This window comes from Struthio camelus, chromosome 22, assembly GCF_040807025.1.
Source record: "Struthio camelus isolate bStrCam1 chromosome 22, bStrCam1.hap1, whole genome shotgun sequence".
Lineage (NCBI taxonomy): Eukaryota > Metazoa > Chordata > Aves > Struthioniformes > Struthionidae > Struthio > Struthio camelus.
Window position 1 is genome coordinate 6,449,300 of NC_090963.1, and position 12,934 is coordinate 6,462,233.

General features: G+C 57.4%; 1 protein-coding gene across 6 annotated transcripts in view; it reads right to left on the bottom strand.

Annotated features, from left to right (window-relative positions):
- The window catches only part of LOC104144548 (protein CEPU-1), a 352,423-nt gene that overhangs the window by 289,168 nt on the left and 50,321 nt on the right, over window positions 1-12,934 (bottom strand). The window contains exon 1 of one of the 6 annotated variants that reach the window (XM_068916632.1): window positions 9,052-9,069. The exons of the other annotated variants lie outside the window; for them this stretch is intronic. The gene's annotated coding sequence lies outside the window, so the exon portion shown is untranslated. Of the gene's footprint in view, window positions 1-9,051; window positions 9,070-12,934 lie in introns of those variants that run through there. 6 annotated transcript variants of the gene reach the window in all.

Consider the following 12,934-nt stretch of genomic DNA (forward strand, 5'->3'; position numbering starts at 1 on the left):
TTTGAACGAGAAACTCAAAGGGCCTTTGAAGGCCCCGTGGATTGGGACTGCATGAAAAAGCCCCGCGAGCCCTTGCCGACTCCAACACCCCCCCTCCTTGCCTTTGCGGAGCGCGGCCGGGAGCCGAGCTCTGATCCCACCGGAGTCCTCCTGGGCTGAGAGCAGTCGCAGGGCTGCTGCAGCCCCGCTACCAGCCCGCGCTCCCTCCCACCGCACGGCGATCACCTCGAGCGCGGTGACTTCCCCAGGGTGCAAGCGGGATGACCCTGTCAAGCAGGACATCACGAGGGCTGGGATGGTGGGATCAGGCAGGACCAGTGATAGCTAGAGGCTTGGTTAGGCCTTTTTTTTTTAGGTGTTGGCCTAACGGGAGTGAAGAAGTGCCCGTACTGGGGACGGTAAACAGGGTAATACGTTATTGAGAAATCTTCTATTTGTAAGCAGAGGGCTGCCGTGGCGGTTTCCGTGCTCCATGCATTATTTATGGCCCTACCTAGCAGCGCGGTCCCCTTTATCTGCCTTCCACGGGGCTCTGCAAGGAAATGAATCTTTGACTCAGCAATTTTTATTCCAGCTAAATGAAAAAGAAATACACACGCGCATATATATAAACCGAAGCCACTCTAGGGAGGTGACAGGGAGCTAATCCAGCACCCCAGAGCGGCCGCGGGCATTGGCTCGCCGCCGCTCGAGGGGGAAGAGATTTAACGCGTCCATAAATCGACTACCGCTCTTCCCCTTCGGCTGACCTCTACCGCCTCGCCGCCCGTCCTTCGGCTCACAAACGCGGCCTCGGGGAGAGCTCAGGAAGCGCCCAACGCGCTCGACGCGCTGCCGTCAGTTCAACAGTCCGGCGCAAGGCACCCAGCAGATAACTACCTGAACGCGCCAGCTGAAAGGCGGCACCTCTTCTCCCCACGCGCGTGCATGCAAACCCCATTTTTCAAACAGCAAAACACCGGTGATTTTTCTGCAGGAAAAACTCACTCCGTCTCACAGCCACCTAAGTAGTACACAAACGAAGCCCTTCTTTTTGCGTTTCGGTGGGAAACGTCACCCAAACCATTTCTGATGAACGCCCCTCGCCGGGTACACCGACACCCTTTTCCAGCCGGCCCCGCACACCGCGACCGCTCCCACCATCGGGGACGAGGGTAGCGGCTAACAAAGCAACCGCGACGACAAAACCAGCCGCGGCGGCGGGGAGGACGAACGTGCCTCTCGGCGCGGGTACCCCTCCGAGCCCCAGCCTGCGGCGCGGCCCAGCAAACTAATTATCGCCAGCATCCAGCTTCTTTATTAATAGTTCTTTTCATGGGGGCCGCCGCGCCAGCAGGCGAAACGCGAGCGCGGGTGCCAACGGGTGGCCCAGATCCGTTCCGGGGCCGCGCCGTCCCCGCAGGCCACCCGGGGCCGGCGGATGCGCTGCATCGGAGGCTGCTCGCGGGGAAACTCCCCGGCCCTTCCCGCCCTCCGCGCAGCCTCCCCCCAGGATCGGGCGGGAGAAGGGGGATCCCTTCCCCTACATAAAAGAAAGGCGGGTGGGCGAGGAAGCGGTCGGCAGCGCCTCCGGCTCGTTAGGAGAAGGGGGGGACACTCAACGCCGTGCAGCCAGCAAATTAGCCTTTAATCCTTGCCTCCGCTCACTGGGTTTTTTATCTGCGAGCGTGTTTGAGCCCCTGGGGACTCCAGCTCGCCTGCTGTCTATCCCCCAGCTGCCAGGCTGTCCCCGCTCAGCGGACTCAGGGAGCCGTGTCGGCGGAGACACTTCTGCGCAGCCAGCGAGAAGCTCGCGCGGAAAATTGATATTCGCCGACAAATTGTTTTGCATGATTTACTGGAATGAATTAACGCGCGGCGACGTGGGAGAAGATTCCCAACGGCGGCTGCGCCATCACCGCTGCCTCCCGCCTGCCCGGGGTGGGGAAGGGGGGGGGGGTCTCGGCGGCGGTGGTCCGCGATGGCTGCCCGGTTGGGTTCGCCCTCTCTGATACCCGCGGTTTCCGCTCCTTTCCCTGGCTGCCGACGCGCGTTTGCACCGACCCAACCGGCGCAAGGTGGCCTGCACTGCAGTCCCTTTGAGCTTCGGCCGACCTAAACGAAACACCAGGCCTCCGCTTCGCTGCCTGTAAAACGGGCTAACCGCTACAGCTGCGACCCCTCTCCAAGCTCAGCTTTACGCTCAGCCTGGGCAGACCTGCAGAGCGGCTGCTTTATAAAGTCTCCAGCTTTAGGCTGCGGCACGTGCCCTGCCAAGCCAACTTGCTGCAACGGGCTCACCGCGCGCGCAAGGGCGGGGAGGTCCCCAGCGCCCCGCGGGGATGAGTCCGTCACCAGCCGACGGAGAGGAACCGGCGCTATCCCCGGGGGACGACAGCACCGTCCCGCTCGACGCGTCTGAGCACTGCTCAGTTCGCTCGGTTACGACGTTACGGTTTCCTACGGGGAACTAGGAGGGAGCGGTGCCCTGTGGACGCGACTCTGCAAACCCCGGCTTACGCGTACAGACACCTTGAAAAGTTTCAAGAGAAGTGGGAACGTCCAGTGACAGGAGCCAGGAAAACAGCACGGCTGCTTTATCTCCGGCCCTGGCTCTGCTCCGCGTTGCTTACTGCTTCCTTCTTGCACTTCTGCTGCCTCGGTTTACTTATTTGCAAAAAAACGAAGCTAATGCCACTGACTGATCTTTTAACAGCCCTTTTGAGACCTCAGGATGAAAGACTCAGTGCTCAACACAGTAAAAAGGACTGCGTCCCGCTGGGACAACTCTCCCTTTGCCCGCCCTCGTGCCAGTGACTTCTGTGGTGGTCCCTCACCTCCAAACCAGGCCACCCAACTCGCGCAGGGGTCCCTTGCCCGCGACGGCATTTGATGCGGGGTCCTCACGGCTCCGACCCCCTCGCCCGGACTCGGTGTGACTGCCAGCCAGCTCAGCGGAGGGTTACGCTAAGTCAATAGCATTTAGGGATTTCTAATCAGCGCTCTCGCAGTGTGCAAATTCATAGGGCCAGCTCTGCTCTTGCCATAACTCCACCGACTTTGACGGGCTTACAAGAGGGATGAACTCAATCCGTCAAGCCTGGATTTCTCTCCCACCACATCCCTGCTGCCCCAGCCCTAGAGAGGATTGGCACGGTTCATCGGGAAGCGGGAGCCCTTCTGCACCGGGGCATCCTCATCCCTCCGCGACCAGCCCAGCGGTGACAACGTGGTCCCTAGATTCTTCTACCTGGCCAGACGAGAGGAGGGGGAACGTGGCTGCGAGCTACTTGGGCGTTTCCTGCACCCCGGGATTGCTCACAGCCCTGCCTAATCCCCCAAGGAGCTTACAGCATCCGCAGCGATCCTCTGGTTTATACCCTGAGCCCTGCAAAGACAAGAACAACGAAGGACACTCGATGCCACCCCGTCCCACCCTGCGCCAGCAGGGACGTCCACGCGGCAGGGAGTAGCCGCAAGCGTCATCGCTGCCCGCCGCGAACCTTCGTGGCACGAGAGAATCGGAGAGCGCCGTTACCTCCGGCATCAGGGCTCCCAGCATCCCCTCAGCAGGGGACCCGTGCTCCGAAACCGATGCTGAATTTCATCCCCCGGTCGGTCTGAGCTACGAATTGAGAAGTCCTGGGCACAGATGTCAATCGCCCAGAAGTTGTCCCATATTTATGCCAGCAGGACCCAGCTGTCAGCGACGCTGCGCCCTCCCCGTCTCCCCGCAGGGCACCCGGCCCTGTCACACGCTGTTTTCCCATGGTTACTTAACGGGTAGCCTGTACATAACTGCCTAAATGCTGCAAACTCTTTGAAATAAGCATGGAAATTGGTTTCCAGGCTCCAGCAGTTTCTAAATAATGGATGTTTAAGATAATAATAATGAAAAAAAAAAAGTGACATATAAACTGGATTCTAAAGATGGGAAAAAAGCAGAGTGTTTTCAACGCAAACCTCCAAAAAACCTGAAACGGCAAACCAGGGCACCACAAAGGAAGTAGAGCTGTTCGGGAAGAGCAGGAGCGGCATGGGGGGTGAGCGGGGACTAAGAACCACTGGCTGCAGCTGCCAATTTAACCCTGTGCTCTTTCCACGCAGCAAACCTCATTTCTCCGTGTTCCCTGAAGCTCCTCTTCACTTTATATTCCGCCTCGATGCAGATGTAATATATTCTGTCAGTGCAAAATTTGGGCTGAAAAATGTGCCGGCCTTCGGGAGACGTCTGGATTGAATTGGCAGGGAGGGAGGGAGGGCTCGAGGAGGAGGATGCATGCTGAGCAAAATCATCATAGTGAGACCCGAGAGACTGAAGGAAATCGAAAATCTGGAAGGAATGGACTCTTTTGGCTCTCTCCATGAGCCAAAGGCCATCCCTGGGTACTACTCAAAGCAAAGGACTAGGGGAAGGAGGACTGAAGAACCCATTCCCATACGGCATCATTATGCACCATGCCTTGGTTTTGTCAGCTGCGAAAGGAGTCCAGTATTTGCCTAACTCCATAAAACTTTCTTAACAGCGGGTTCACAGACAGGGTGCACGAGATGTGCATCTCATGAGAGCCTGCTAGCAGACCAGAGGAGGTCCCTGTGACCCCCACAACGATCATCTTGGAGACTGGGGAACACCTGGACAACGCAGGAAGGATGCTGCACCAACAGTCCAAGCAACCGGCCGACCCCAGGCTCTCTGGGAATACGCATATGGATTGGGACACCTGTCCCTGAGATACCGCCATCTCTGGCATGGAGTCGTAGGTCCTCCACCACCGCTACGGGGATCTCCCAGCCTCAGCAGTGCTGCATGCCAGGTGAGTCGCTGGAGCACACATCTGCACAAGCTGCTGGTGCTTGTCATGGGCACCGAGGTCCCCCCAGATCCTGTCCTACCCAGCGAAAGCGGGAAGAGGACTACAGATGAGAGAGTGTGCTCATGGGCTGGCTCCGTGCAACGTCTTCCCCCCTCCTTCCCTGCGTTTAGTGTTAGCGGTAGCTGTCAAAACCAGCGCTCGGCCTTTTGGCATCGCGCAGCCGTGGCAAGGATGGAGGGCGCTCGTGCCTGGGTCAACACAAGCCCCCGGAGCTTCACAGCCTGCACGTGGAGAAGAGCGCCCGTGCAGCCCAGCTGGCTGGCTGTGCTGCCGAGCCGTGCTGGGCAGCCCAGGGACAAGCGCTAGAAGGGACTGTCCTTGTCACAGAGTCCAGCGCCAGGCTGGTTTGCATCAGCCGTAGACACCTGGACCAGAAGGGGCCAGAAAATCTCTGTTTCCTACACCCTGCCACCCTCCGGGGCACAAAACACTGCCCAGGACTCAGAGGTGCCTGTCTTTCGCAGCAAGAAAAGCCCTGCAGTGGACCTGCTGCTCCTTAATCCACAAACGCTCACCGTTACCCTTAGCGCCTTGCTAAGGGCCACCACGAAGCGCCAGCAGAGATTTCGGCAGGTGCTCCCAGCCTGCGTTATGGGTTATCCAGCACAAGGCAGCCCAGCACCGGGCTCGCTTTCCCCTGGCTGGGCTGCAGCCTCCGGGATGCTGTGAAGCCTCTGCAGCCCTTCGCAAAACCTTGAGACACCCCTACCAGGGCAGACACAACTGCCAGGCTCCCTCTCCTGCAAGGATCAACCCCAAGCAGCCCCCTGCTCCCCTGGCGTCGCCGCTTTCGCTGCTCAAACCGTAGGGATCAAAGCTGGCCCCGGTGCACCTCGAGGTGCTGTGAGCACGTCTCCGCTTGCAAGGGAGGCAGACTCTACGGGGACGCAAGGAAAAGGGAGCTAGGGCTCGAGTCCCGTGCTGCAAAAAGAGGAGGGAATTGGCTTTTCAACAGGTATCGAGCTCGGTCAACGGGGATCGCTCTTCAGGGGAAGGCAAAGTTTTGGAGAGCTGAGCGATCATCGCCCTGCCCGCTTCGGCAGCGGGACTTTGGCACGGCACGACCATCCAAGCAGCGATGGGGAACTCCACTCCAGCGCGCCGGGGGCACTGACACCAATTGGGACAGTGCATGCTTTAATTATAAGAAGCGTGTTACCTTTATGTGCCGCCCAAATTACATACACGCGCCGTAATTCACTCAATGGGGCTTTTCGCTCAAGTCAGCAAAAGGAAGAGATTCAATTACAGCCTTTGACTGGGCTTGCTTATTGTTATTTATAATACAATACATCCCGGCTGCTGGGGAGAGAGATGTACAGGTGCTGAAATGTTGGCTGTCTTGCCAGTTAATTGAAATGCCGGCGTCTCGCTAAGATTGCTTATTCTGGCCGCCGCGACGCAGGGCGGTAGGAGGTACCTGCGGCACTGTGATAGAGAGGCACTGTCTCCAAAGGACACCTGTGGACACAGCAGACCTCTTAAGAGCAGCCCCGCTCCTGCGCTCCAACCCAAACAGCCGCGGCGGTACAATGCGGGGCTTCAAAGGAAGCCGGGCAGAGCGCTCGCAGGAGAACGGCTCTATTTTTGAAGAATGGCATGGGGGGGCGATCCACAGTCACTTCCTCTGAATGGTTGCAGCCCCAGCTGCAGTTCATAAGAAAATAGACGATAGCCCCCTTCTAGCTGCCCAGTCTCCCTACGGGCTCCATCTGCGATGGACTAACGCTACCTGAGTCCTCCCCGTCTCTTCCTCGCTCTTAGCGAAAGGATGCTGAGGTCAAAAACAAAGTCAGGAGCTGCTGCTGAGGCATAAAGCAGGAGGAGAAGGGGCTTTGCCCTCCTGCAGCGGGGCTGGCTTCGCCGGGCTCACGGCAAGAGCTGGGCTCGGTGCCACCAACTTCACTGCTCGCCCTCATCAAGCCTCAGGGCAATAATTTCCCCCACCTTTGGGGCGGCTCCTATTCCTGGGTCCAGATGCCCCGCTGAGGAATAAATAAAAATATAGGGGGATCTGAAAGCCAAGCTGTGACCATGCAAGCTGGCTTCCTCTCTCTCCCTCTGTATGGACAGCAAACCTGGCCCCGAGGATGACCTCCAAAAAATAGTATAGATCCGCCTTCGGCAATTCCCTGTACTTCCCCTTCCACAAAGTGGAAATAAATGAAGAGGATAATCAGGAGCAAAAAATCAGGAGCCTCAGACTGTCAGTCCCCTGTGCTCCTCCTGGCTAGGAGAGGAGATACCCTCCCATGCAAGACGTGGTTAAGGCAAGCTCCATGCAAATCTCTCTCCCCTTCCCTGGCATCTTCATCTCTTGATCATTCCTGACAGCCCAAGTTTTGTCAGCCAGACGCATTTTGAAGAAAAAAAGAAAAAAAGATACAGAGCAAGTCAAAGCAACTTGGAGATCTGATTGGGGGAAGGGACCGGGAATAAGAAGTAGGAGGAAAGAAAAGGTCCCTGGAGATAGCAGTGAATATGTAAACTTTCTCAATTTCCTCTGCCTACTCATACCTCTGTGTGTTAACAACTAGACAGACATCTTGTATATATTTGATAAATAAGCCTCTCCATTTATTCAGGGGAGTGAATTTGTAGCTATTATGATTCAAATGGCATGACAGGTTCTGGATTGTTGTATTTTTTGCTATTGAGTTTACCAAAAAAACCAACATGGAAATTGCAAAATTCAAAGCAATTTTCTTTGGATATGGATCCTCACAATGCCCAGATAGATAGATACAGTTATACATATATACAAAAAAGATACAAAAGCCAGTCCGAGTGCCTCTTCCCTTGAGATAGGAGGATGAGGGGCGCAATAAATAATTTAGAAATTGCTACCATCGCTTGATTCAGAGTGATGGATCTGGCATGTGTTACAACAAGGCACATGCTGTATTCATTACCCATTGAGCTACATTTTAATTTCTCCCTCATTAACCTTATCTGCGACTGGGGTTGTGTATCAAGTCAAATCCTTCGGATGTCAATCAATTCATTAGACGGTTGTTTAGTTTGTCATATGTGCTGTTATCGCTTATTAGACTGCCACGCCGATCAATCAATCAAAAGGGAACGGCGCGCCGGCTGAAAGGGGAAGCGCCGCGGCGGGATCGGAGACACGCGGCACTTCATGACTTCAGCCAGGCTCTTCAGAGGGGCTGGGGGAGCAGAGTCTGCCTTGCCATACGGACCATTAACATTTCGGGGGGGGGGGGGGGGGGGGAGAAAAAAAACCCTACAAATCTCTCACAAATGGTAGTTCAAAACCTCAACTTTTGTTTCAGATCGTCTGAAACAAACTATAGATGAGACCTAGCAAAGGCATAATAAAAATATTAATAAGGGTAGTTAAGTGATTGCCATTAAGGCTCAGAGCATATTACAAAGGATAGCATATCAGGAAGCCGCCAGCACGCATAGTCTCCCCTCCTAAGCAACCCTGTCTCTGTTTCTACCTGATATTTCCCTCCTATGGAGTTCTTCATGCTTTCCCTGATGTTTCCAATCAACAGTGCATCAAAGCCCAGCTCTGGGCTGGAGGGATCTACATTCTCACCCAGTCTCATCTCCTCGGCATCACCTATCTGAGCGTCATTACTGTGCACAGACAAAGTCAAAAGTGGCCTCGGCCACACCGGGAGAGCGGCAGGGCTCCGGCTGTCGCCCCGCAGCACCTCCAAGCCATCCTGAAACCCCTTCGATGGGTAGCCACGACCGTGCGGTGCAGTCACGCACCCCACACTGACCACAGCAGCTCGCCCAAAGGCACCGACCCCGTTCAACGGGCTGATCTTGCCGGAAACGTTATTGCTGTGGGCCGTGACGGGTGCTGCATGGGGTGCAGGGCACTCCCGAAAGCGTGCATGCAACTGCCGGGGCGGGAAGGCTGCAACGGATAAACGGACCGCAGTACTCCTGCACAGGGATGCAGGCAACGCTACGCAAAGCCCTCACGCTCCGATCCACGGGCACTTCGCCAAGCAGGTTTCAGTTTGCAAGGGTGTTTGTACGGAGCAAAAGTATAGGCAATCCCAGCATGAGCATCTTAGCTCTGCTCAGTGTTTTTCCTTCCCCCCACCACCACATAAAATAAAGCAGTCAACAGCGCACTATCTTTTTCGCACCAGCCATTCACCAGAAACGTAGGAAACGATTCACTCGTAGAGGAGGCGCTTTGCCTACTCACCGCTCCCGATCAGGAAAGTCAAACACTCTGCTCGCTGAGATAACCGACCACACACGCCATCCTTCCGATAGCAACATCCTGGTCTGAAAACAGCGGAAACCCAGAGCCGGCATCAAGCAGTTGCGACAACCAGCCAACAAACGGGGAGCTTCGGCCCTTCTCCGCGCCCGGACGCAAAGCGTCAGGACAGCCGCGGCTCGATGTCCTGCTCTATCTGCCGGGTGCCCCAACTGCCTGCTGCGCTAAACTTAACCAACCGATAGCAGAAAGCCAGGCAGCTCTCGGACGAAGCTGAGAGGTAGCGAGAACCTGCCCTCTCGCTCCTCAGCGACCCGTGACGGCGAAGCACGCCGGCTCTGGGCTGGGTTTTCCATCCCCAAAGCCCACACCACCTCTGGACGCAAGCGCCAGACAGGCTCGTGCTCTGCTCCCGCTTGCATTGTCCAGCTTTGCGCATAAAACAGAAGGCGGGTGGCTGGTCTTCCCAGCAGAGACTCACGCTAGGACCAGACCAAGGGCCCGAAAGGTAGAGGGTTGAGGGGGTTGAGTGAACCAGGTCACTGGGTCAATGCTCAAGGGCCACAGGCTCTGCTCGGTGCCCTTGCACAAGTCACTGCCTGCTCGGTTCCTCTCCCCAACCGCTGCAGGAGCCACCTTTCACAGCCCGGCCGCGCAGGACCTTGAACAACAGCACGGCAGCAGCTAAGCGTTACCATAATCCTGCCAACGTCACAACACCGCCGGGACCGCCACCGCTTTCCTTTTTTGCAGCTCCCTCCCGGAGATCGTCACTGGGACGGGCGCGAGCGCCGCGATCTCCCCCGGGCAGCAGAGCTCTTCGAGGAGCAACGCCAGAGCTAACCCGGAAAGAGGCCTCACTCGCCGCCCGGCTCGGCGGGAGGCACCGGCTGAAGTCGCACCGGGGAGCTGGGAGATGCAGACCCACCAAGGAGCGGAGCGGGAGCGTGCGTGCGTGCGTGCGTGCGTGCGCGTCCCCCTCCTCGGAGGGGCGACTGCTCTGCAGCACGGCGACCGGAGAGGGCTCCCCGTGCTCGGCTGCAGGCTCCTTACAAATAGTTAACAGCCTCAACGGGGCCACAGATGGCAGACTGGAAACGGGTGGGTTTTTTGCAGTAAACCAGAGGCAAAGCCTGCGGCAGAGCCCAGGACACTCTGCCTCGCACTCCGGCATCCTTGTGCCCCGGCAGCTCTGCTGCGGCACATGGCAGAGCCGAGTCCACCCCCGGAGACGCGGAGTGACGGGTAAAATTATAGCAACTCACTGCTGCCAAGCCAGGTTCAGGTCAAACCTCCAGCACACAAACCTTTGTGGATGCTCAAAAAAACCCCAAAAAACTCAAGGGCTCCCTGACCTTCCACATGGCATGCGGGATCAAAAGCGTCATTCCAGATGCCACCACTGAAGGCATGTTTGTCCTAGGCCGTTCCAAGGAAAAACTCCTTTTCCCACCATCGGAAATGTTTGCAGATGAGCGAAGGTTTCCAGAAGGCTCAGTGAAACATCCACGTTTTTTTAGGGGCTCGTCTGAACCCATTAACACATCTTAATTGCTGTCGGCACAGAGGAACGACAGACTTTCACACGTCTGCTGAGGCTTGTCTGCCTGCTCGGGAATACGGGAGAGGCACCAGCGCGCAGCCCCGAATCCCGCGGGATGCAAGCCGGGTCTCCTCCTTGCACAATCTGTCCCGGGGCTCCTCAGCTGTTTGCAGGAGGAGGTGGAGAAAGGGAAAGGAGCCAGCGCTCGTCTCCCAGCCCTTCTCTTGGCTAACGCTGGGAAGCGCTTGCCAGATTCGTACGCGCCAGAGCTGAGCCCCGTGAGACACCCGGCCTCCCTGTGAGCCGGGCAGGGAATTTACTAGGGCAAAATGAGGTGACACCAGGGCTCCGAGTAGCTAAAAGCGGAAGGATTGCTGGGACGTGGAGGCTGTTGCATGCACTATCATCACATATATCCTTCTATCCAATCTGCCTAGCACCATGTACCCCCTCCAGCTCGCTAGCTCTCACCGTCTGTGCCCTCTATCCATCATCCACCTATTCATCAACACACATCCAGTCCTATCCACCTAGCCATCAGTATAAATATCCCATCTATCCATCTCTCCCAATCTATCGTTCATCAGAGACCCTTTCCTACCTACCCTCGTATATATGTATACCCGCACCTGTCTATCCGTCATCACCCCTTCTATCCCCTCCCGTCTGCCTATCCCTCACCGCACGTACCCCTCCATATGCCGACCTATCCATCATAACCACGCGGTCGCAGGGGTCGCGTTGCGTCTCTTCTGAATTTACTACCCGAGGGCGCTAGTCGTTTTGCTGCGTACCGTTGGATCCTGCGAGAGGCGATCCCGCAGGAGCTCGGCACGGCAGCGGACTGAGGAGCGCTGCTGCCGCGCAGGAGCCATGCACGGCGTGCCACGCGTGTGCGGGATGCACACGCGTGTCACGTTGCGTCGTGTCCTGCCCTGCCACGTGCCCAGGAGGAAGGGGTGACCTCCAACATCTGGGCGGCAGGCAAGCTGCTGCAGAGCTGGAAATATGCACAGCCATTTCCAACGTGACCCAACGCTGCATCCTCCAAGAGGCTCACCAAGGCCCTGGGCACCCTCTAGCAACGCCTCACTATTACCAGCAACACGCAGCAATGATTTAAGGCCAAAAAACAGCCCCTGGGCTGGGGCGGCGGGGGAGCATCGGCGCCCGCGTGCTCCCCTGGTTCTGCCGGGGCCATGCCCAGCTCTTTTTCAGCACTCTGCAAAAGCAGCGTGCAGGGGCAAGAAGGCATTTCACCAGCAGAGAAGAGACCTCAGACATCCCAAATCCTCCACTCGCTCTCCAGAAGGGCAGCCGAGGCCCTTACCGTGCTGCAACATGCCCCTTTCCGCGCTGCGGCTTGCAGGCTCCCCGCTCGGGCACGCCACCTCCGCGCAAGAGCCGAAAGGCAGGTTCAGCGAGGGGCAGCGGCGGGTGGGGGGGACACGCCAAGGAGTAAGGAGACGAGGAACACGCCACAGAGAAGCAGCACGCAAGCGGTGCTTAAAAACCAAAAGCTGTTACTTTAATTACAGGCCCTCTGCTTTATCACCAATAGCATTTCTCACGCATTCATCAGCCAACCTGGTAATAAATCAATCGCGGGTAGCCAGGAGCTGCAGTCTGGCTCCTTCTCCTTTCTCTTCCCTGCTCCCGGGGAGCTTTCGCTCCATTAGTATGCAGTCCGGCACCGCCGCTCTGTGCATTTCTCATCAGCTTTGGACTGAAGCTGGTATCAAGCGGATGCCCCCAGCGCAGATGGCACGCAGCGAGCTTCGGCTGCGGGGAAGGCGGGCGCCGGCGCGCAGGACGGGCACGCCGCAGGGGCGTCCGGGCACCCGCGGTCCCCGGCTGCGCACAAGGGAGACCCTCGCCTCCCACCCGAAACGCTTCCTGAGCTCTGGCCCCATCCGCGCCAGGCCGCCGGCTGAGCGGGGTTTGGCCCTAGGAAAACAAGGACGAGCCTAGCCGAGGACCGCGCGGACAGGCTGCTCGGCACCTGCCCGCTCCTTGATCCGTTGCCATCCGCTGCGGCACAAACGCCGGGCGCCATCAGGCAGCTCTCGAGGCTTAACCGTGAATTAAACGCCCGGTTCAAAGCCCTGCCTTTCTCCGCTCCTGTTTTATTCCGTTCTCCTCTTCGAGCTTCCCAGCTCTATGGTTTTAATGTTTCTCGGAGCGCTTCTGAGCTTTGCTCTCCGGCAGCAAAACAACCGAGGTTTGCCCCTCGCAGCCCAGCGCGGGCTGCCCGAGCGAGGCAAAGGGAGCGGACGGTCCCCCAGCACGGGCTGCCGCGCAAGACGGCGAGATGGGCTCCCT